Genomic DNA, 22,007 nt, shown 5'->3' with positions numbered 1-22,007 from the left:
CTAGGGAGGAAAGTCTTGGGAGAAAGCTATTTTGAAACCAGAACTCCAGAGCAGACGTCAGCCACGTGCCTTCCCAGCTAACAGAGGTTTTCCAGATGCCATTGGCCATCATTCAGTGTAGGTACTCTGTTGTTGGACACTTTATGGCCTTAAGACTGTAACTGTGTAACCAAATAAACCAACTTTTATAAAAGCCAATGTATTTCTGGTGTTTAGCATTCTGGCAACATTAGCAAACCAGAATAAATTTTGGTACCAGAGAAATGGGGTGCTGCTGAGTTTGCAAATACCAAACATGTTGGAATGGCTTTTTAAATGAATAAGGGGAAGACTTTGGAAGAACTGTGAGCAGCTTGATAGAAAAGGCCTAGACTGCTTTGAAGAGACTGTTGGTAGAAATATGGACCCTAAGGATACTTCTGATGAGGCCTTCAGTAGAAACAATGAATATGTTGTTGCAAACTGGAAGAAAAGTGATCCTTGTTTTAAGGTGGCAGAGAATTTGGCAAAATTCAGTCCTGGTGTCAGATGGAAGGAAGAATTTGAGAGCAAAGAGCTGTGATACTTGGATGAAGATATTTCAAGACTAAAAGTTGTGTATATAGCATGGCTTCTCCTTGCAGATTATAGTAAACTGCAAGCCAAGAGAGATAAACTTAGAACTGAATCTTGGGTTCAAAGAAACCAGAAAATTATGGTTTGGAAAATTCTGGGCTTCCAGGGGGTGGAACCCCAGAAGGTACAGCCCAACATGAGGATTTAACCAAACATGGAACCCAGCTGCCATTTCAGTACAAGCCAGGATTGGAGATGGAGTTATCAAAAAAGGATTTGTGGAAAGTCCTATTGTCTGATGGCTTTGACCCCTGTGTGCTTCATGCACAGGCAACAGAATTTTTGTGAGATCTTAATAGATGGAGCCACTGCCAATCTGGAGTGGAGGAGACAGACAAGGAACAAATTGAAGGAAAAATGTCTTCAAAGACAGAGCCATGGAGGTTGAGGTCTGGAGTCAAGAGGTCTTGGGCTGGGAGAGAGGAGTGATCTACATGCTTGGAAAGGGTGAGCTGACCCCACAGGTTGAGGGTGGGCCTTCCACCTCAATGTTCAGGAAGAGTTCTGTCACCCCAGGTCTCAAAGAGGGTGGCGCACATTCACAGGGGATTGGGGAGAACCTGGCTGCCACCCCACTGCTCTGAAGGGGTTGAGCATTTCCCCCAGAGATGGAAGAGAATCTGGGTGCTGCTAGAATGTTCCAGGAAGGTGGGCTTGAGATGGTGGTTTCTCCAATGTGTGGATATGTTGGAACACTCACCCCAACATTTGGAGAGAAAAGGGCTGCCATGTAGGCCCTTGGAAAGTGTGGAAAAGCCACTCTCTCAAGGCCCAAGGAGACAACATCATTCTGTTAATGACTTTCAGACTTTGAAATCTAATGGAGTTTGCCCTGCAGGCTTTATGAACTGTTCTGGTCCCTTAAACCCTGTTTTCCTTATGGTTTCTCCTTATGGCAATGGGAACATTTATCCTATGTATGCCCCTCTTTTGTATATTGGAAACAGATAACTTGTTCTAAATTTCACAGGTATGGAGCCAGAGGGTAATTTTGTTTTTGGTCAGACCATGCCTATAATTGATTTTGATAGGATCTTGTACTTAACTATTGTTACTGAAATGATTTAATTCTTTGTGATATTGTAATAGAATGAGTGTATTTATATATGGAAAGATTATGTCATTTTTTGGTCCAGGGGGTGCAATGTGCTGGTTTGAATGTATTATGTACCCCAAAACACCATTATCTTTGATGCAATCTTGTGTGGGTAGACTTATTAGTTTTGATTAGATTATAATTCTTTGATTGAGTATTTCCATAGAGATGTGACCCACACAACTGTAGGTAATAACTCTGATAGGGTAATTTCCATGGATGTACGGCCCTGCCCATTCAGTGTGATTAGTTTACTAGAGCACTATGTAAGCTCAGACAGGAGTGAGCTTGTTACAGCCAAGGGAGACACTTTGAAGAATGCACAGGAGCTGAGAGGAGCTTCAGCTTACAGAGACATTTTACAGATGGCCTTTGCAAGAGAATTTTGCTACAGAGAAGATAAGAGAGGACAAATGCCCCAAGAGCAATTAAGAGTGACATTTCTGAGGAGCTGAAGCCTAGGGAGGTATATCCTGGGAGAAAGCCATTTTGAAACCAGAACTCCTGAGCAGATGCCAGCCACAAGCCTTCCCAGCTAACAGAGGTTTTCTGGATGCCATTGGCCATCCTTCAGTGAAGTTAATCTGTTGTTGACACTTTGTGGCCTTAAGATTGTAAATGTGTAACCAAATAAACCTCCTTTTATAAAAGCCAATCCATTTCTGATGTTTTGCATTCCAGCAGCATTAGCAAACTGTAACATCCACATACAATGGAAACAAGATAAGACTAAGTAATGAATATTTAGCATGCACCACAGAGGTGAGAAAGCAGAAGTATGATGTATTTAAAATTACAAAAGAGAAAATTTGCCAGCCAGGAATTCTTTATCCAGCAAACCTCACCTTCAAAATTGAGGGAAAGCTTAAAATTTTCACAAACAAATGCTGAGAGAATTTTTTTTAAAAGAGGCCTGCTTACAAGAAATACTAAAGTGAGATCTACTGACTGAGAAAAAAGACAGGAAGAGAGTCCCAGAGAAGGGCACAGAACTGAAAAGTATCTGTAAGAGCAACTTAAAGGAAATAAGGAGAGAGAGGGAAAAAAGAGATCTGACAACTAAAAACCAAAGGATAAGATGGCTGATTCAAGAAAAGACTTCACAGTAATAACATTGAATGTGAACGTATTAAACTCCTGAATTAAAATATATAGATTGGCAGAATGGATTAAAAAATATGAACCATTAATATGCTGTTTACAAGAGACTCATCTTAGACACTGTGTTACAAAGAAATTGAAAGTGAAAGGATGAAAAAAGTATTCCATGCAAACTACAGTCAAAAGAAAGCAGAGGTAGCAATAATAATTTCAGATCAAAAATCTGTTAAATGCAAGGAAGTCATAAGAGACAAAGAAGGACATTATAAATAAATAAAAGGGACAATTCACTCAGAATAAATAACAACCATAAATGTTTATGCACCCAATCAAGGTGCACCAAGGTACATGAGACAAACATTGGCAAAACTGAAGGAAGCAATAAAAGTTTCCACAATAATCATGGGAGACTTAAAAACACCACTCACTACTATAAATAGATCAACTAGACAGAAGATCAATAAGGAAATTGAGAACATGAATACTGTGATAAATGAATTAGACTTATGTATATATATATATGTGTGTGTGTGTGTGTGTGTGTGTGTGTACATGCACATATGAGAGAGAGAGAGAGAATTCCATCCCAAATTACCAGGATATATATTCTTCTTAAGTGTTCATGGAACTTTCTCTAGGATACGTCATATCCTGGGGCATAAAATATGCCTCAGTATATGCAAAAAGATTGAAATTGTTCAAAACACATTCTCTGACCACAATGGAAAGAAACTAATGACCTAGTTTGTTTGTTTATCTGCAGGTAAAACAAAACACACTCCTGAACAATCAGTGAGTCAAAGAAGAAATTTCAAGAGAAATTGGTATATATCTAGAGATGAATGAAAATAAGAACACAACATATCAAATCTTATGGGATGCAGTGCAGTTGGTATTGAGGGGGAAATTTATAGCTCTAAATGATACATTATAAAGGAAGAAATAGCTAACATCAAAGAATTAATGGAGCAACTGAAGAAGCTAGAAAGTGATGAGAAAACTAATGCTAAAGCAAGTAAAAGAAAAGAAATAACATGGATTAAAATAGAAATAAATGATATGGAGAACAAAAAAAAACAATAGAATAAATAAAACCAAAAATTGGTTCTTTGAGATCAACAAGATTGACAAAGCAAAAAAGAGAAAATACCCAAATAAACAAAATAATAAATGAGGGGGGCATTACTGTGGATATCAAAGAAGTTCAAAAAATGATAAGAGGATACTATGATCAACTTTACACCAACAAAGTACACAATTTAAAGGAAATGGATAATTTTCAGCATCATCTCAATGGATGCTGAAAAATCATTTGCCAAAATTCAGCATCCTTTTCTCATAAAAACATTTCAAAAGGTAGGAATTGAAGGAAACTTCCTCAATACAATAAAGGACATATATGAAAAAGCCACAGCCAGCATAGTACTCAATGGTGAGAGACCGAAAGCCTACTATCAAAGATGAGGAATGAGACAAGGATGCGCACTGTCACCACTATTGTTCAGAATTGTGCAAGAAGTTTTAGCCAGAGCAATCTGGCAAGGCAAAGAAATTAAAGGTAACCAAATTGGAAAGGAAGTAAAACTGTCATTATTTGCAGGTGATAGGAACTTATATTTGGAAATCCCTGAGAAATTGACAACTCAGCTACTTGAGCTAATAAACAAATTCAACAAAGTGGTGGGATACAAGATTAGTGCACATAAGTCAGTAATGTTCCTATACAATAGAAATAATCTAACTGAAGAGACACTCAAGAAAATGAGTTCATTCACAATAGCAACTAAAAAATTTAAATACCTAAAAATAAACTTAATCAAGGATGTAAAAGACCTCTACATGGAGAATTACATAATTTTACTAAAAGAAATAAAAGCAGAACTAAACAGATAGAAAGATATTCCATGTTCATGGATAGGAATGCTAAACATCATCAAGATGTCATTCCTACCAAAACTGATCTACAGATTCAATGTAATTCCAATCAAAATTCCAACCACATAATTTGCAGTCTTGGAGAAGCTAGTTATCAAATTTATTTGGAAGGGAAATATCCTTGAATTGCTAAAAACTTTCTAAGAAACAAAAACAAAGTGAGAGGATTTACACTTCCTAACTTTGAAGCCTACTATAAAGCCACAGTAATCAAAACAGCATGGTATTGGCACAAAGATAGACATACTGATTAATGGAATTGAATTGAGAATTTGGAAATAGACCCCAGATCTATGGCTGACTGATTTTTGATAAGGCTCCCAAATCCACTGGACTGTGGCAGAACAGTCAATTCAACAAATGGGGCTGGGAGAACTGGATGTCCACATCCAAGAGAATGAAAGAGGACCCATACCTCACACACTATACAAAAATTAGCTCAAAGTAGATCAAAGATCTCAGTATAAGAGAAAGTACCATAAAACTCCTAGAAGATAATGTAGGGAAACTTCTTCAAGACTTAGTATTAGGAGGCTGCGTCTTAGACCTTGCAACCAAAGCATAAGCAATGAAAGGAAAAATAGATAAATGGGAGCTCCTCAAAATCAAAACCTTCTGTACCTCAAAGGAATTTGTCAGAAAATTGAAGAGGCAGCTGAAGCAATGGAAGAAAGCATTTGGAAACCATGTATCTGATAAGAGACTGAAATCTTGTATATATAAAGAAATCCTACAACTCAATGACAATAGTACAAACAGCCCAATTATAAAATGGGCAAATGATATGAAAAGACATTTCTCCAAAGAGGAAATACAAATGGCTAAAAAACACATGAAAAGATGTTCATCTTCACTAGCTATTAGGGATATGCAAATCAGGACCAGAATGAGATATCACCTCACACCAATAAGAGTGGCAGCCATTAAACAAACAGGAAACTACAAATGCTTGAGATGATGAGAAATTGGAACTCTTATTCATTGCTGGTGGGATTGTATAATGGTTCAGCCACTCTGGAAGACAGTATGGAAGTTCCTCAGAAACTTACATATTGAGTAACCCTATAATCTAGTAATTTCACTTCTCAAAAGATCTGAAAGCAGTGACATGAACAGACATTTGCACCTTGATGCTCATAGCAGCATTGGTCACAATTGTCAAGAGATAGAAACAATCCAAATGTCCTTCAACAGATGAGTTGGTAAATAAAATGAGGTATATACATATGATGGAATTCTACACAGCAGTAAGAAGGAACAAGTTCATGAAACATATGACAACATGGGTAAACCTTGAAGACATAATGCTGAGTGAAATTAGCCAGACACAAAAGGAGAGATATTGTATGTTACCACTAATTTGAACTCCATGTAAAATGTGAAATGTGTCTTATAATGTAGACTATAGGGGACCTACAGATAGGCAGAAGCTGGTTAAGGGGGAATGAAAATCTAATATATAAGATATGATAATGAGGGTGAATTTAATGGTATAGGAATGGCCAGGTGTGACTGTGGTTATTAATGGGATTACAAGTATCTGTGATGCACTGAAGGTGAACATGTTCATAAATGGTTGTTTAAAGTCATGTAATCCACAGAGTAGCACCACAAACCTAAATAAGTGTTAGCATGGTATTCTTATAAGGTATGACACTGGTACAGAGGGTTAACAACAGAGTGGTATATGGAAAAACTACCCATTACCTATTAAAGACTATATTTAATAGGAATATCTTACCAACACTACACTTATACTGGGGATGAATGATTAGAGGCTGATAAGAGCCCTGGGATGTATTATGTTATGATACTTGTTTAAAGTTGAGAGTTATGATGATTGTACAACCATGTGAAGATAATGTAGGAAATTGTTTGTCCTGGGATAGAATATATATTAAGTGTAATTAGGAACCTACTACTTAATAAATCAGGCCCTTGATTTGAGGCTTTCTCTTGTGAAACTCAGCATTGTTAATGGAAGGCTGAGCCTTCCTTTAATTATGCCTAAGGGGCACTTCCAGGGAACTACTTTTGTTGCTCAGATGTGGCCTTTCTTTCTCTAAACCCAACTTGGCAAATGAATTCATTAACCTCCACACCCCAGGAGGGATATGGCTCCCTGGGTAATTAATCCCCCTAGGGACATGGGACATAACTCCCAGGAATAAGCCCGCCCTGGCAGTGAGGGATTGAAAGTGCCTACTTGACCAAAAAGGGGAATAAAGAACAGTAACAAGCTGAGGTCACAGTGACTTAGATATCCCAAATAGAGTCAAGAGTCTATCCTGGAGGTTTCTTTTATGCAAGCTCCAGCTAGATATCCAAAGTGGCCACAGTATGCCATGCCCTTACCAAAAAGTAGTCCACAAATGCCTAGGTCCCTACCTGAGATTCTATAAAAGATTCAATCACTAAATTTTATCTATCAGAAACTTAAATCCATCAGAATATTCCCATGTCAGCAAGTCCTAAAACTCAGAGGCAACAGTCTCTTTAAAAACAACAATCAGATGCACCCCCATGCCCCATACTGTTGATACCTCCCTTCAATATGAACAAGTTAGGATGCTCACTGCCTAGACACCCATGAAGATGGAGAAGCAGATTTAAGTGAGAGGAAGGGGTAGCAATTGGTAAGATAGGATTTGACAGAGTTCTATAAATAGTGAAACTTTATATAAAGATATATGTATATATTTGTATGCTAGGGTGTTGGAATAGCTGGAAGGAGGTAGATGACATGGTTAAGCTGCAACCTATAGCATCCTTTGAAATTTGCTCTATAGCTACTCATTGAATTGTGCTTTGAGTGTCTTCATCTTTCTGTGAATACCCTAAATTACATAATAAGGAAGTAACAGTAACTGTGGAACTGTAACCCATGACAATTTCTGAAATCACCTACAAGACAGCTTGTTGACCTGTACATCAAAAATTGACAATTTTCTGTATGTATATTATATTTTACAATAATGGAAATAACTGAAGTTGTGGAACTGTGACCCATGATATTCTTTGAAGTTTTCTCTTTCACCACTTCTTGAATTGTACTTTGAAAGTTATCACTCTTAGGTGTATATGTTAAAGTTCACAATAAAAATTCAGTAAAGAAACAAGGAAGAAATACTGATAAACATTATAGACCTTATTTCTGCAACTGGTCATGTGAACTTAGTTTGTATTTACAATTACTTTTATCCACTGACTTCCATATTCCATTTAACCTCAGTGCACACCTCAGGTGGCCATGGTTCTTTGCCTGGTGGGGTGACTCAAAACTCTATTCCTGATGGGTCTGGGCCATTAATAGTCTTATCTAGAATATATTGTTGCAGTTTTCCATTGACTGTACTTTTTTTTTGCTTAAGAGTTTTTTAACTTTATCAAAAAATTAAACCACAGAAACAAACAGAAAACACATTTCAAACAAAACAAAGCAAAGGATTAAGAAAAATGAACAGCCTAAAATAGCTACTTTGCTTCCAACATGTTCCTACCATACTGCAAGAAAATTAATAAACCATATCCAAACAAAGGAATAGGGAAAACAAATAATCTAATATAACTACATTGCTTCAAACATGTTCCTACCATACACCAAGAAAATTAACAAGCCATAATCAAACAAAGGTACAAGAAAAACAAAATAAGCTAACATAACTACATTGAAGTTAATTTTTTAATGCAATGGCTTTTTACTTTATAAAAGTATTAAAAAAACAATTCAAACAAAACAAAACAAAGGATTAAGAAAAATAATGTAAAATAAATATATTGCTTCCAACATGCCCCTACCTTACCCCAAGAAAATTAATAAACCCTAATAAAACAAAGAAATAAGAAAAACAAATAACAAAAATCTACATTGCTTCCAACATGTTCCTACCATACCCAAGAAAGTTTGCAAACCATAATCATTCCTGAGCATTCACATAACATTGAGATTACCCTCAATAGCTTATCTGTTCTTATTAGATTATCATTCCCCCTTCACTATTGGCTGTTTATCTCTATGTCCCCTACATTCTACAATATAAGATATTTATTTCACATTTTTCACAGAGTTCACATTAGTGGTAACATACAATATCTCTCGTTTTGTGTCTGGCTTATTTCATTTGGCATTATGTCTTCAGGGTTCACCCATGTTGTCGTATGTTTCATGACCTTGTTCCTTCTTACTGTAGTGTAGTATTCCATCATGTGGGTATACCACGTTTTGTTTATCCACTCATCTGTAGAAGGGCATTTGGATTGTTTCCATTTCTTGGCAATTGTGATTAATGCTACTATGAACATTAGTGTGCAAATATCTGTGCATGTCACTGCTTTCAGATCTTCTGGGTATATTCTGAGAATGAAATGGCTGGATTGAAGGGTAACTCAATATTTAGTTTTCTACGGAACCACCAGAACCACCAGACTGTCTTTCTGAGTGGCTGTACCATTATACCATCCCAGCAACAATGAATGAGTTCCAATTTCTCCACATCCTCTCCAGCATTTGTAGCTTCCTGTTTGTTTAATGGCAGCCATTCTAACTGATGAGAGATGATATCTCATTGTGGTCTTAATTTGCATCTCCCTAATAGCTAGTGAAGATGAACCTTTTTCCATGTATTTTTCAGCCATTTGTATTTCCTCTAAAGTGAAATGTCTTTTCAAATATTTTGCACATTTTATAATTGGACTGTCTGTACTATGTCATTGAGTTGTAGGCTGTATTTATATAGGAAAGATATCAGACTTTTTTCAGATACATGGTTTCCAAATATTTTTTTTCCCACTGAGTTGGCTTCCTCTTCAACTTTCTGACAAATTCCTTTGAAGTATATAAGCTTTTAATTTTGAGTTCTGATTTGTCTATTTTTTCTTTCATGGCTTGTGCTTTGGGTGTAAGGTCTAAGAAGTTGCCTCCTAATACAAGGTCTTGATGATGATTCCCTACATTATTGTCTCAGAGTTTTATGGTGCTGTCTCTTATATTGAGCTCTTTGATCCACTTTGAGTTAATTTTTGTATAGGGTGTGAGGCAGGGGTCCTCTTTCATTCTTTTGGATATGGACATCCAGCTCTCCCAGCCCCATTTGTTGAACAGACTTTTATGTCCCAGATCAGTGGTTTTGTGGGCCTTATCAAAGATAAGTTGATCATAGATTGGGAGGACTATCACCAAATTCTCAATTTGATTCCATTGATCAATATGTCTATCTTTGTGCCAGTACCATGCTGTTTTGACCACTATGACTTTATAGTGGCTTCAAAGTCAGTCAGTGTAAGTCCTTCCACTTCATTCTTTTTAATATTTTTAGCAATTCAAGGCCACTTTCCCTACCCATTAAATTTGATAACTAGCTTTTCCAAGTCTTCAAAATATGTTGTTGGAATTTTGATTGGAATTGCATTGAATCTGTAGATCAGTTTTGGTAGAATTGACATCTTAACGATCTTTCCTATCCATGAGCATGGAATATCTTTCCACCTATGTAGGTCCACTTTTTTCCTTTTAGTAACTTATGTAATTCTCTCTATATAGGACTTTTACATCTTTGGTTAAGTTCATTCCTAGGTACATGATTTTACTAGTTGCTATTGAGAATGGAATCTTTTTGTTGAGTGTCACTTCAGTTCAGTCATTTCTAGTTTATAGGAAAATTACTGATTTATGTGTATTAATTTTGCATCCTGCTACTTTGCTAAATTTGTTGATTAGCTCAAGTAGCTGTGCTGTTGATTTCTCAGAGTTTTCCAAATATAAGATCATGTCATCTACAAATAATGACAGTTTTACTTCTTCCTTTCCAATTTGGATACCTTTTTATTTCTTTGTTTTATTGGATTGCTCTGGCTAGCACTTCTAGCACAATGTTGAATAATAGTGGTGACAGCAGACATCCTTCCCTCATTCCTGATCTTTGAGGGAAGGCTTTCAGGCTCTCACCATTGAGTACTATGCTGGCTATGGGTTTTTCATATATTCCCTTTATCATATTGAGGAAGTTTCCTTCAATTCCTACCTTTGAAGTGTTTTTATCAAAAAAGGATGCTGGATTTTGTCAAATGCATTTTTAGCATCTATTGAGATGATCATTTGATTTTTCTCTTTTGATTTGTTCATGTGTTGTATTATATTGATTTTTTTTTATGTTGAACCATCCTTGCATGCCTGGAATGAACCCCACTTGGTCATGGTGTATGATTTTTTTAATGTGTCTTTGGATTCGATTTGCAAGTATTTTGTTGACATTTTTTGCATCTACATTTATGAGGGAGATTGGCCTGTAGCTTTCCTTTCTTGTAGCATCTTTAAATGATTTTGGTGTTAGAGTGACATCAGCTTCATAAAATGAGTTAGGTAGTATTCCATTTTCTTCAATTTTTTGAAAGAGTTTAAGATTGGTGTCAGTTCTTTTTGGAAAGTTTTGTAGAATTCCCCTGTGAAGCTCTCTGGCCCTGGGCATTTATTTGTGGGAAGTTTTTGATGACTGGTTGGATCTCTTGGCTTGTGACTGGTTTGTTGAGGTCTTCTATTTCTTCTCTGGACAGTCTAGGTTGTTCATGTGCTTCCAAGAAATTGTCCATTTCCTCTACATTATCTTGTTTTACAGTTGTTCTTAATATCCTCTTACAATTTTTTAAATTTCTTCAGGATCCACAGTAATGTCCCCTCTATCATTGATTATTTTATTTATTTGGGTGTTCTCTCTTTTTAATTTTGTCAGTCTAGCTAAGGGTTTGTCAATCTTGTTGACCTGTTCAATGAATCAACTTCTGGTTTTATTTATTCTCACTACTTTTTTTTTTTTTTGTTCTCTATGTCATTTATTTCTGCTTTAATCCTTGTTATTTCTTTTCTTCTGCTTGGTTTAGGATTAGTTTGTTGTTCATTCTCTAGCTTCTTCAGTTGTTCCATCAGTTCTTTGATTTTAGCTCTTTCTTCCTTTTTAATGTATGCATTTAGAGCTATAAATTTCTCCCTCAATACTGCCTTCACTGCATCCCATAAGTTTTGATATGTTGTGCTCTCATTTTCATTCATGTCTAGGTGTTTAGCAGTTTCTCTTGCTATTTCTTCTTTAATCCACTGATTGTGTTGTTTAACCTCCAGATATTTGTGAATGTTCTAAATCTCTGATGCTTATTAACTTCTGGTTATATTCTATTGTGATCAGAGAATGTGCTTTGAATAATTTCAATCTTTTTAAATTTATTGAGGCTTGTTTTGTGGCCCAGCATATGATCTATTCTGGAGAAAGTTCCTTGGGCAGTAGAGAAGAATGTGTATCCTGGTGATTTGGGATGTAATGTTCTATATATATAAAGTCAAAATCATTTATCACATTCTTTAGTTTTTCAATTTCTTTTCTGTTCCCCTGTCTGGTTGATCTATCTATAGGAGAGTGATGGATTGAAGTCTCCCACAGTTATTGTTGAAACATTTATTGCTTCCTTCAGTTTTGCCAATGTTTGTCTCCTGTTCTTTGGGCACCTTGATTGGGTGCATAGACATTTATGTTTGTTATTTCTTTTCATTGAATTATCCCTTTTATTAGTACATAGTATCCTTCTTTGTCTCTTATAACATCCTTACATTTAAAGTCTATTTTATTTGAAATTAATATTGCTACTTCTGCTTTCTTTTAGCTGTAGTTTGCATGGAATATTTTTTCCATCCTTTCACTTTCAATTTCTTTTGGTCTCTGGATCTGAGTCTCTTTTAAGCAACATATTAATGGATCATATTTTTTAATCCCTTCTGCCAATCTATATCTTTTATGTTGGGAGTTTAATCCATTCACATTCAATGTTATTACTGTGAAGGCAGTTCTAGAATCTGCCATCATATCCTTTGATTTGTTTGTCAGATATATTTTCCCCCTCTCTCTCTTTATTTCCTTTAACATATCCTTACTAAAACACTTTAGTTCTGTGAACTTCTCCATACCTCTCTCTTTCTCTTTTCATTTTTTCTCAGCCAGTAGGGTTCCCTTTAGTATTTCTTGTAGGGCAGGTCTCTTGTTAGCAAATTCTCTGAGCATTTGTTTGTGAAGAGTTTCAACTGTCCCTCAAATTTGAAGGAGAACTTTGATGGATACAGAGTTCTTGGTTGGCAATTTTTCACTTTCAAAATTTTAAATATGTCATACCACTGCCTTCTCACCTCCATGGTGGCTGGTGAGTTGTCACTACTTATTCTTATGTTGTTTCCCTTGTATGTGGTGAATTGCTTTTCACTTTCTGCTTTCAGAACTTGCTCCTTCTTTTCAGAATTTCACAATCTGAACAGAATATATCTCAGAGTGAGTTTATTTGGATTTATTCTGTTTGGAGTTCATTGGGCATCTATGATTTGCATATTTATGTAATTTAGAAGGGTTGGGAATTTCTCTCCAACAATGTCTTTGAATACTCTTCCTAGTCCTTTACCCTTCTCTTCCCTCCTGGAACACCACAATTGTTATAGTTTTGCACTTCATGTTGTCCATCATATCCCTGAGATCCATTTCAATTTTATTTTTATTTTTTCTCCATTCTTTCTTTTGTACTTTCATTTTCAAGCCTTCACTCTTCCAGTTTGCTTATTATTTCCTCAGCTTCCTCTAATCTAGTACTGTGTGTATCCAGAATCTTTTAAATTTGATCAACAGTTTGTTTTATTTCCATAAGATTGTCTATTTTTTTTATTTACTCTTGCAAATTCTTCTTTATGCTCTTCTAGGGTCTTTTTTATGTCCTTTATTTCTGAGCCATGGTAGTGGTATTGTGATTACTTCTTTGACTAATTTCTCCAAATTCTGTATCTCCTCTGATTTTTTAATTTGGGCCTTTTGGTTATCCATATCTTATGGTTTGTTGATACACTTTATAATTTTCTGTTGTTTTTGGCCTCTTGGCATTTGTTTATCTTGACCAAGTTCTTTTAGGATATGCAGAGTTATTTAAACAATTGTCTATAATTTGACAGAGCTACAGCTTGATGCATTGCATTTCTCTGCAGATGGCGCTCCTGAGCCATGGCTTATCCTCAGTCCACATCTCCCCATCTTCGTTTATACAGTGAGTGGGGGTCCAAACCATGTGGATGTCCAATCAGTGCTCCAATTTTCCATGTGCATTGGGGACCACCATCCCTGTGGTTGGGGGTTGTGCTCTGCAGTTTGGCAGGGAAGAGGGCTTTAAGATGCAGTACTCCAAACTATTCCCAGGGTTGTGGCTGTGATGATATCCTGGAACTGTGGCAGGCTTCCTCCTCTTTAGCTCAGACTTCCTTTGGTCCATCTCTGCTGTGGACCCTCGAGTCCCTGGGCTTGGTATAGGGCTCCTGTAACTTCTAGTGCAGCTTCCCTGCCTTTCAGCTGTGTACCCCATGGGATTCTGCATGTGAGGAGTTGCACTGTCACAAGCCAGCTGAATCCCATGTTCCCCTGAGGCTCTCAGCCACAGGACTGTGAAGGGTTGCCTCCCAGCCTGCTTCAAAGATGGTTGCTTGGGGCGTGGAAAATTACCCACTTCCACAATTGTGTGGTTGCTGCAGCAGCTTATTTCTAACTCAGGGGCCTTCAGCTGTGGGTATGTAAAGGGCTATCACCCATGCAAGTTAATGAGTCATGTGCCCAGGGCATGGAAGGCACTCCCCACCATGATCACCACAGATCCCACTGCTATCTCCCTGGCTGCACCCCAGGTCCCACTCTAACCTACCTCCAACTGCAGTGAGTCTGGCTGCCTTTCCCAGCAGTTCTCTGGATCAAAGACTTACACTATGCCAAACACAGGCTCTTTGCTTGCTTTGCTTTGCTTCTCCAGTTGCTCAATCACTATGGAAGTATAAGTCCTTACCCAACCAGTGGGACCCTGGAACTGGTATCCTGGAGCACTTTCTGTCCTTTATCTAATTGTTTTTATTTTTTTGTGGACAATTTTCCTCTGTCTCTCCTAATCACTATTTTGGATCTCTCCTCCAATGACTTCTATCACAGGTCTTGGTAGTACTAAGAGATACTCCAGGAGATCTCCTGAATTCCAGGAAAACTCTTCTTTACTTCCATTTTGTAGAAGTAGCCCTATTTCCTCTTGATAGTCAGGATCAATCACCCCAACCAGTACAGTAATTTCTTTCTTTACCTGTTGATTCAGAGACATGAAGAGCCCAAAGTGGCCAGGTGGCAATCCTAACTCCCAGGTCAATGGTATCACTGTGGTGTCTCCTAATGGAAGCTTTCCTCCTTTTGGAATCTCTAGGCCATCAGAGCTTAAGGTCACACAGAGAGGAAGAAAAAGTATTTCTAGTGTATCACTAAGATTAATAGTGAGTAGTGCCACTCCCATTTCCACCCCTTGATTCCTGCATCTGTGAAGACTGGTTATAGGAGAAACAGCACCATAGGGTTGACCCTGATTTAGAGCATATACAGCTACCTGGGAAAAATGCCTCAGTGCTGCAAGGTATTGCTACTGAGTGGTGCTATAATTGAGTCTTTGAAAGTCATTTCACAGTTCTATCAATTCAGCTCCTTCAGGATGATGGGCAACATGATACAACTAGTGCATTCCATGAGCATATATCCTTTCCTGCACTTCATTCACTGGGATGTGGGTTCCTTGATCAGCAGCAATGCTGTATGGAATAAAATGACAGTGGGTAAGGCATTCTGTAAGTCCATGGACAGTAGTTTTTTAATGCAGTTTTATTGAAATGTATTAATATACTATACAATCATCCAAAGTGCAAAACTATTGTTCACAGTATCATACAATTGTGCATTCATCACACTACAATCCATTTTTGAACATTTTAATTATTCCAAAAAATAAACAAGAATAAAAATAAAAATTAAAAAAAGAACACACAAAACATCCCATAACCCTTCCCCCCATTATTCATTTACATTTTGCCCCCATTTTTCTACTCATATGTCCATACACTAAGTAAAGGGAGTGTGAGCCACAAGGTTTTCACAATCACACAGTTACACAATATAAGCTATATAGTTATAGAATCATCTTCAAGAATCAAGGATATGGGATTGCAGTTCAACAGTTTCAAGTATTTCCTTCCAGCTATTCTATTAAACTAAAACCTAAAAAGGGCTAACTATATAATGCATAAGAATAAACTTCAGAATATCCTCTCAAATTCATTTGCATCTCTCAGCCACTGGAAATTTATTTTGTTTCATTTCTCTCCTTCCTTTTGGTCCAGAAGGCTTTCTCAATCCTACAAAGCTGGGTTCAGGCTCATCCCCAGTAGTCATGTCCCATGTTGCCATGGAGATATATAGCCCTGGGAGTCATGTCCCATGTAGGGGGGGGGCAGTGATTTTACCTGCTGAGTTGGCTTAGAGAGAGAGTCCACATCTGAGCAACAAAAGAGGTACTCTTGGGGTGACTCTCAGCACAATTATAAGTAGGCTTAGCCTCTCCTGAGCAGTAACCACCTTCATAAGGGAAAGCCCCAAGATTGAGGGCTCAGCCTACTAAACTGGTAGTCCCCAATTCTTGCCAGAATATCAGGAGTTTCACAGCTGGGGAAGTTTAATATTTCCACATTTTCCCCCAGTCTCTCAAGGATGCTTTGCAAGTACTTTATATTCTCTGCCCAAATTACTCTGAGATGTTTCAGGGCTTCATGCTAGTCTGTACAAACCAACCAGATCTCACTCCCTATTCAAGGTTCCATGTAATTATGGTATTTGAGTAAGTGATCAAACAAGTTAAATTATACAGTGTGCTACAGAAAATATGGATTTTGCACCATATAACCATCTCTCCTTTTGGTCCCAGACAGAAGCCAAAGTTTGAAACCACAATTGATATCATCCTCTACCCTGTAGTCTGATCTACCCAGTCTCAACCAATTCCATTTAGTTCGTGTCTTCAATCAAAGTCTGATCTCATTTTCAGCCTCTTTAACCATTGTTGCATGGGGCAATGCCAACAGTCACAGCTGCCAAACCCTGGCTCTGAGTCCCAGGTGTCACACTGATACCCCAAGCTCCAGGGACCAACCAGGTTACACACAAACAGTTCAGCATCTCAGAATTTAGAGATAACTGTTAAAATTTGTGAATAGATGTGACTGTTGTAAGATCTGACTATCTAGAAACCTTTACATAAGTCTTCCTCTGATAATCCATGCTCCCAGATTCAATTTTCAGAGTTTGCACATTATTGTTAGTCCATATTACTGAGGCACTATACTGTCTCTCTATTCATCTCTGGCTTATTTCACTCAAACTACTGTCATCAAGGTCCATTCATCTAGCTGCATACCTCACACCATCATCCCTTCTTGCCGCTGCTCAATATCCCATTGTATTTATATGCCACAGTTCACCATTTGGTTTATCAGTTGATGTACCCTTAGGCCACCTCCATCCACTGCAATTCATGAATACTGCTGCCACAAACACCAGTGTGCAAATGTCCACGTGAGACCCCATGCTCAGTTTCTTCAAGTATACAACCAATAATGGGGTTGCAGTACCATAAGGCAATCCTATACTTAGCTTCCTGTGGAACCACCACACTGCCCTCCAAATGGGCTGCACCATTCTGCTTCCCCTCCAACAGTGAACAGGTACATCCCTCTATCCACATTTACTCCAGCACTTGTATCTTTCTGTTTATTTTTTAAACAGTTTTGTTCACACACTATACAATCCATCCTAAGTTAACAATAATTCCCAGTATAATCAAATATTTATCCATTTACCATGACAATCTATATAAGGACATTTCTGTTTATTCCTCAATGAAAGAGGAAGGGGAGAAAAAAAGAATAAAAAATGATAGATAAAAAAGTAAAATAAATAAATGAAAAGGTCATACAATAACAACTGTACCAAGACTCCCATAAGACTCCTTTATATCCCCTTCTCATAGAGATTCAGCTTTGGTATATTGCCTTTGTTACAATTAATGGAAGCATATTACAATGTCACTATTAGCCATAGACTCTAGTTTGCATTGATTATATTTTTCCCCTATACCATCCAGTTTCCAACCACTTGCAATGTTGGCATTCATTTGTTCTCCCTTATGCAAAAACATTCTTATATTAGTACACTTAATCACCATCATTGACCACTCTAGGCTTCACTAAGTTATACAGTCCCAGTATTTAGCTTCTATCTCTCTTTCTGGTATCATACATGTCCCTACCCTTCCTATTTCACATGTAATCTCACTCATCTCTGTTCACAGTACTTACAATATTGTGCTACCTTCAGACAGTACTGTGTTATCTGTTTCTGGTTCTATAAAATCAATCCTGTTGAGCATTCTGTACTCCATCAGCATCAGACACCTGAACTCTACCCTCTTTCTATCTCCTGATAACCTGTGTCCTCAACTTTATCTTTTGAGGTTCACTCATTAATATTAGTTCATATTAGTGAGACAATACAGTATTTGTGCTTTGTTTCTGGCTAATTTCCCTCAACATAATGTCTACTGTCTACCATTTTGTCTTTTGGATTTTATATGATGTATCTTATTTTATTTTTATTTTCCTCCCTCTCTTTATCACTGTTGATATTCTTCATTTCTACACTCTTCTCTGAACCTCTCTCTCCTGTCCTTTCCTATCTGCCTCTAGTTCTCCCTTTAGTATTCCTTGTAGAGCAGGTATCTTGTTCATGAACTCTCTCAGTTTCTGTTGGTCTGAAAATATTTTAAACTCTCCCTCATTTTTGAAGGACAGTTTTGCTGGATATAGAATTCCTGCTTGACTCTTTTACTCTTTCAGTATCTTAAATATTTCATACCATTGCCTTCTCACCTCCAAGGTTTCTACTGAAAAATTTGCATATAGTCTTATTGTGCTTCCCTCATATGTGATGAATCACTTTTCTCTAGGTGCTTTCAGGATTCTTTTTGTCCTTGCCTTTTCATAATCTGATTAAGTGTCTTGGAATAGGTCTATTTGGATCTATTCTGTTTGGGGTATGCTGCTTTTCTTGGATCTGGAATTTTCTCTTTCATAAGAGATGGGGAATTTTCAGTGATTATTTCCTCCATTATTGTTTCTGCCCCTTTTCCCTTCTCTACTGTTCCTGGGACACCCATGACACATATATTCATGTGCTTCATGTTGTCCTTATATTCCCTGAGACACTGATCACATTTTTCCATTCTTTTCATTATCTGTTCTTTTGTTTATATTATTTCAGATGATCTGTCCTCCAGTTCATGAATCCTGTCTTTTGCCTCTTCAAGTCTGCTGTTGTATGTCTCCATTTTTTTTTCATTTATTCTATTGTGACTTTCATTCCCATAAATTCTGCCATTTGTTTTTTTCAAGCTTACAAATTTTTCTTTATGGTCACCCAGTGTCATCTATATATCCTTCACTGCTTTTGCCACATTTTCCTTCAACTCACTGATTTGATTTAGAAGACCTGTTTGAGTATTTTAAATAGTTGTTTCAACTCCTGTATCCCATTTGAAGTGTAAGTTTGTTCATTTGCCTGGGCCATATTTTTGTTTTTCCTAATGTGATTCATAATTTTTGTTGTTTAGCTATCTGGTTTCCTTGATTACCACAGTCAGATTTTCCCAGGTCATTCAGGCCCAGTTCTCAGGAGGAGGGTGTAATCAGTATCAAGTTTCCCTGAGGATGAGACCCAGCAGATTGTCAGAGTTTCTTGTGAGGCCTCTAGACTCTGTGCTTTTCCTATCCTGCACAGCAGGTAGCATTTGCAGCCCACAGCTCCCAGCTGGTGTGAAAAGGTGCAGCAGCTTTAATTCTAAGTGGACCCTGTCCTGGCCAGGGGCCAAGGGTGTCAAAAGCCAAGCTTAAGCTGTTTCTGTTTTTTCCCCCAGGCTCTGGAGTCTGAATTCTCTGAGGAAGGGTCACCCCTTGAACTGGACCCTGCTTCTGCTTTTCTTAGGGATGATACAACCTTTATGGACTTATCTCCTTCACTTGATTTCTTCTTTTTTCTCTCTGACTGTCTTAACTCCACCCTTGCCTGGGTCAATGCTGACAATTTAAATGCCTGAGGCTTTCTCTAATGAGTTGTTTAGAATGAGAGAAAAAAGAAAACAGAAAGAAATCACCTTTTTAGGGCCAGTCCACAGCTCCCCATTTTGCTGGTCAGAGTTGGTACCTGGTCCTATGTGCCCCTTTTCTTGGGACACACTGTTTTCCAGTATTCTGAGGTCAACTGTCTTCAAAACTCTCTGCTTTTATTTGTTTTTTCCCATCAATCCTGCCTCCTCTCTGCCACAAGAGACCTCAGCATTCCTTTCCTGGTTGCTCCAGGTTTATCTGTTCTCACAGCTTTTATTCAGTAGTCCAAATGTGTTAATTAAAACTGCAATTTGAGCTTGGTTGAGTTACATTCTCTTGCACCTAGTAGACTGCTTCTTTTTCCCACTTCCCAGGAAAGTGTTCTAACTCAGTCTGCCATGCCAGTGGGGGAGGGGTGCCAGCTCCACAGTTTAGGGCACTTTACTTACAGTTTTATGCTGCAATCTCAGTCATTTCACCCATTCCATGCGGGTGTACAACATGTGTCTGGTCATGTATGTCCCCCAACAATTCTTCCAGATTTACTATTTGTCTCTGGCTATTTACTAGTTGCTTTAGAGGACTAACTCAATTCCACACCTCCCTATGCCACCATCTTGTTCTGCCTTCCTCTGGATGGTATTTTTGACAGAACAGTTGCATGAAGGAAAGGTGAATCTTTATCAGGAGTATGTGTTTAGTCCAGTAAGAACAAAGAGCTGCACCTTCCATGATGAAAGTGGTCCAATGTAATCAACCTGCCACCAGGTAGCAGACTGATCACCTCAGGGAAAGTGCCATATTGGGGACTGTTGGTCTCTGCTGCCTGTAGATTGGGCACTCAGCAGTGGCTGAAGCCAGGTCAGTCTTGGTGAGTTGAAGTCCATGTTGCTGAGCCCATGCATAACCTCCCTCCCTACCATTATGTTGACTTTGTACATGAGTACATTGATCAATTATAGGAGTGGATGGGAAAGACCCCAACTGGTACCCACAGAATAGGGAATCCCAACCACTGGTTATGAAAATTCCCCTCTGATGAAGTTACCTCCTGGTGAGCATTTCACATGGGACACAAATAGCTTCATGTTTTTTGGCCCACTCAGAAAGGTTTATACACATATCTTTACCCCAAAACTCTGTCACCAATTTTCCAATCATGTATCTTCCACTTCTCTGACCATCCACCCAAATAATTGGGAACAAACCATGAATCAGTATACAAATACACCTTTAGCCATTTCTTCTTTGAAGTTTAAGGAACAAATAGGTGCACTGCTCAAAGTTCTGCCCACTGGGAGGATTTCCCTTCACCACTGTTCTTCAAGGATGTCTCAGAAAGGGGCTGTAGTGTATCAGCTCTCCATTTTCACTTGGTGCCTGTATACCATGCAGAACCATCTATAAACCAGGCCTGAGTTTTCTCTTCCTCAGTCAACCAATCCAGGAGACAACAGCTGTGAGCTGGGAAAGAGAAGCTTATATAGCAGGAGTGGGAACCATAAACATTTGGGATGCTTCCTCATATAATTTACTTTTTTGTCATGTTTTTTTATTAGAGAAGTTGTGAGTTTATAAAACAATCATGCATAACATACAGGATTCCCATACACTACCCTACTGTCAACACTTTGCATTGATGGAAAACATTTGTTACTATTCATGATAGCACTTTTTAAAATAAATCATACTATTTTTAACAGCAGTTAGCTTTGTTACAATTGATGAAAGATTATTAAAATAGTTCTATCATCCATTATTTACATTAGGCTTTTTCCCCATATACCACCCTACTATAACCACCTTGAATTAGTATGGTACATTTGTTATAATTCATGAAAGAACATTCTTATACTTGTACTACTAACTATAGTCCATCATCTACAATAGGGTTCACTGTGCTGTACAATATTATGTTTTATCTTTTAGTTTTTATTCTTTAATTTGTATATATATTACATCCTAAAATTTCCTGTTTTAACCACACTCACCTATACAGACCAGTGCTATTGATTACACCCAAAATAATGTGCTACCATCACCATCATCCACTTCCAAACTTTTACCATCAGCCTAAAATGAATTTCTGTACAAGTTAATCATCAACTGCCCATTCTCTAAGCCCAAACTTTCACCTGGTAATCTATATTCTAGATTCTAACTTTATGAGCTTGCTTATTATAACTAGTTCAAAACAGTGAGATCCTACAATATTTGTCCTTTTTGTGTCTGGCCTAGTTC

This window comes from Choloepus didactylus, chromosome X (assembly GCF_015220235.1).
Source record: "Choloepus didactylus isolate mChoDid1 chromosome X, mChoDid1.pri, whole genome shotgun sequence".
NCBI classification, from domain to species: Eukaryota; Metazoa; Chordata; class Mammalia; order Pilosa; family Megalonychidae; genus Choloepus; species Choloepus didactylus.
Note: the sequence above shows the minus strand (reverse complement) of the source record.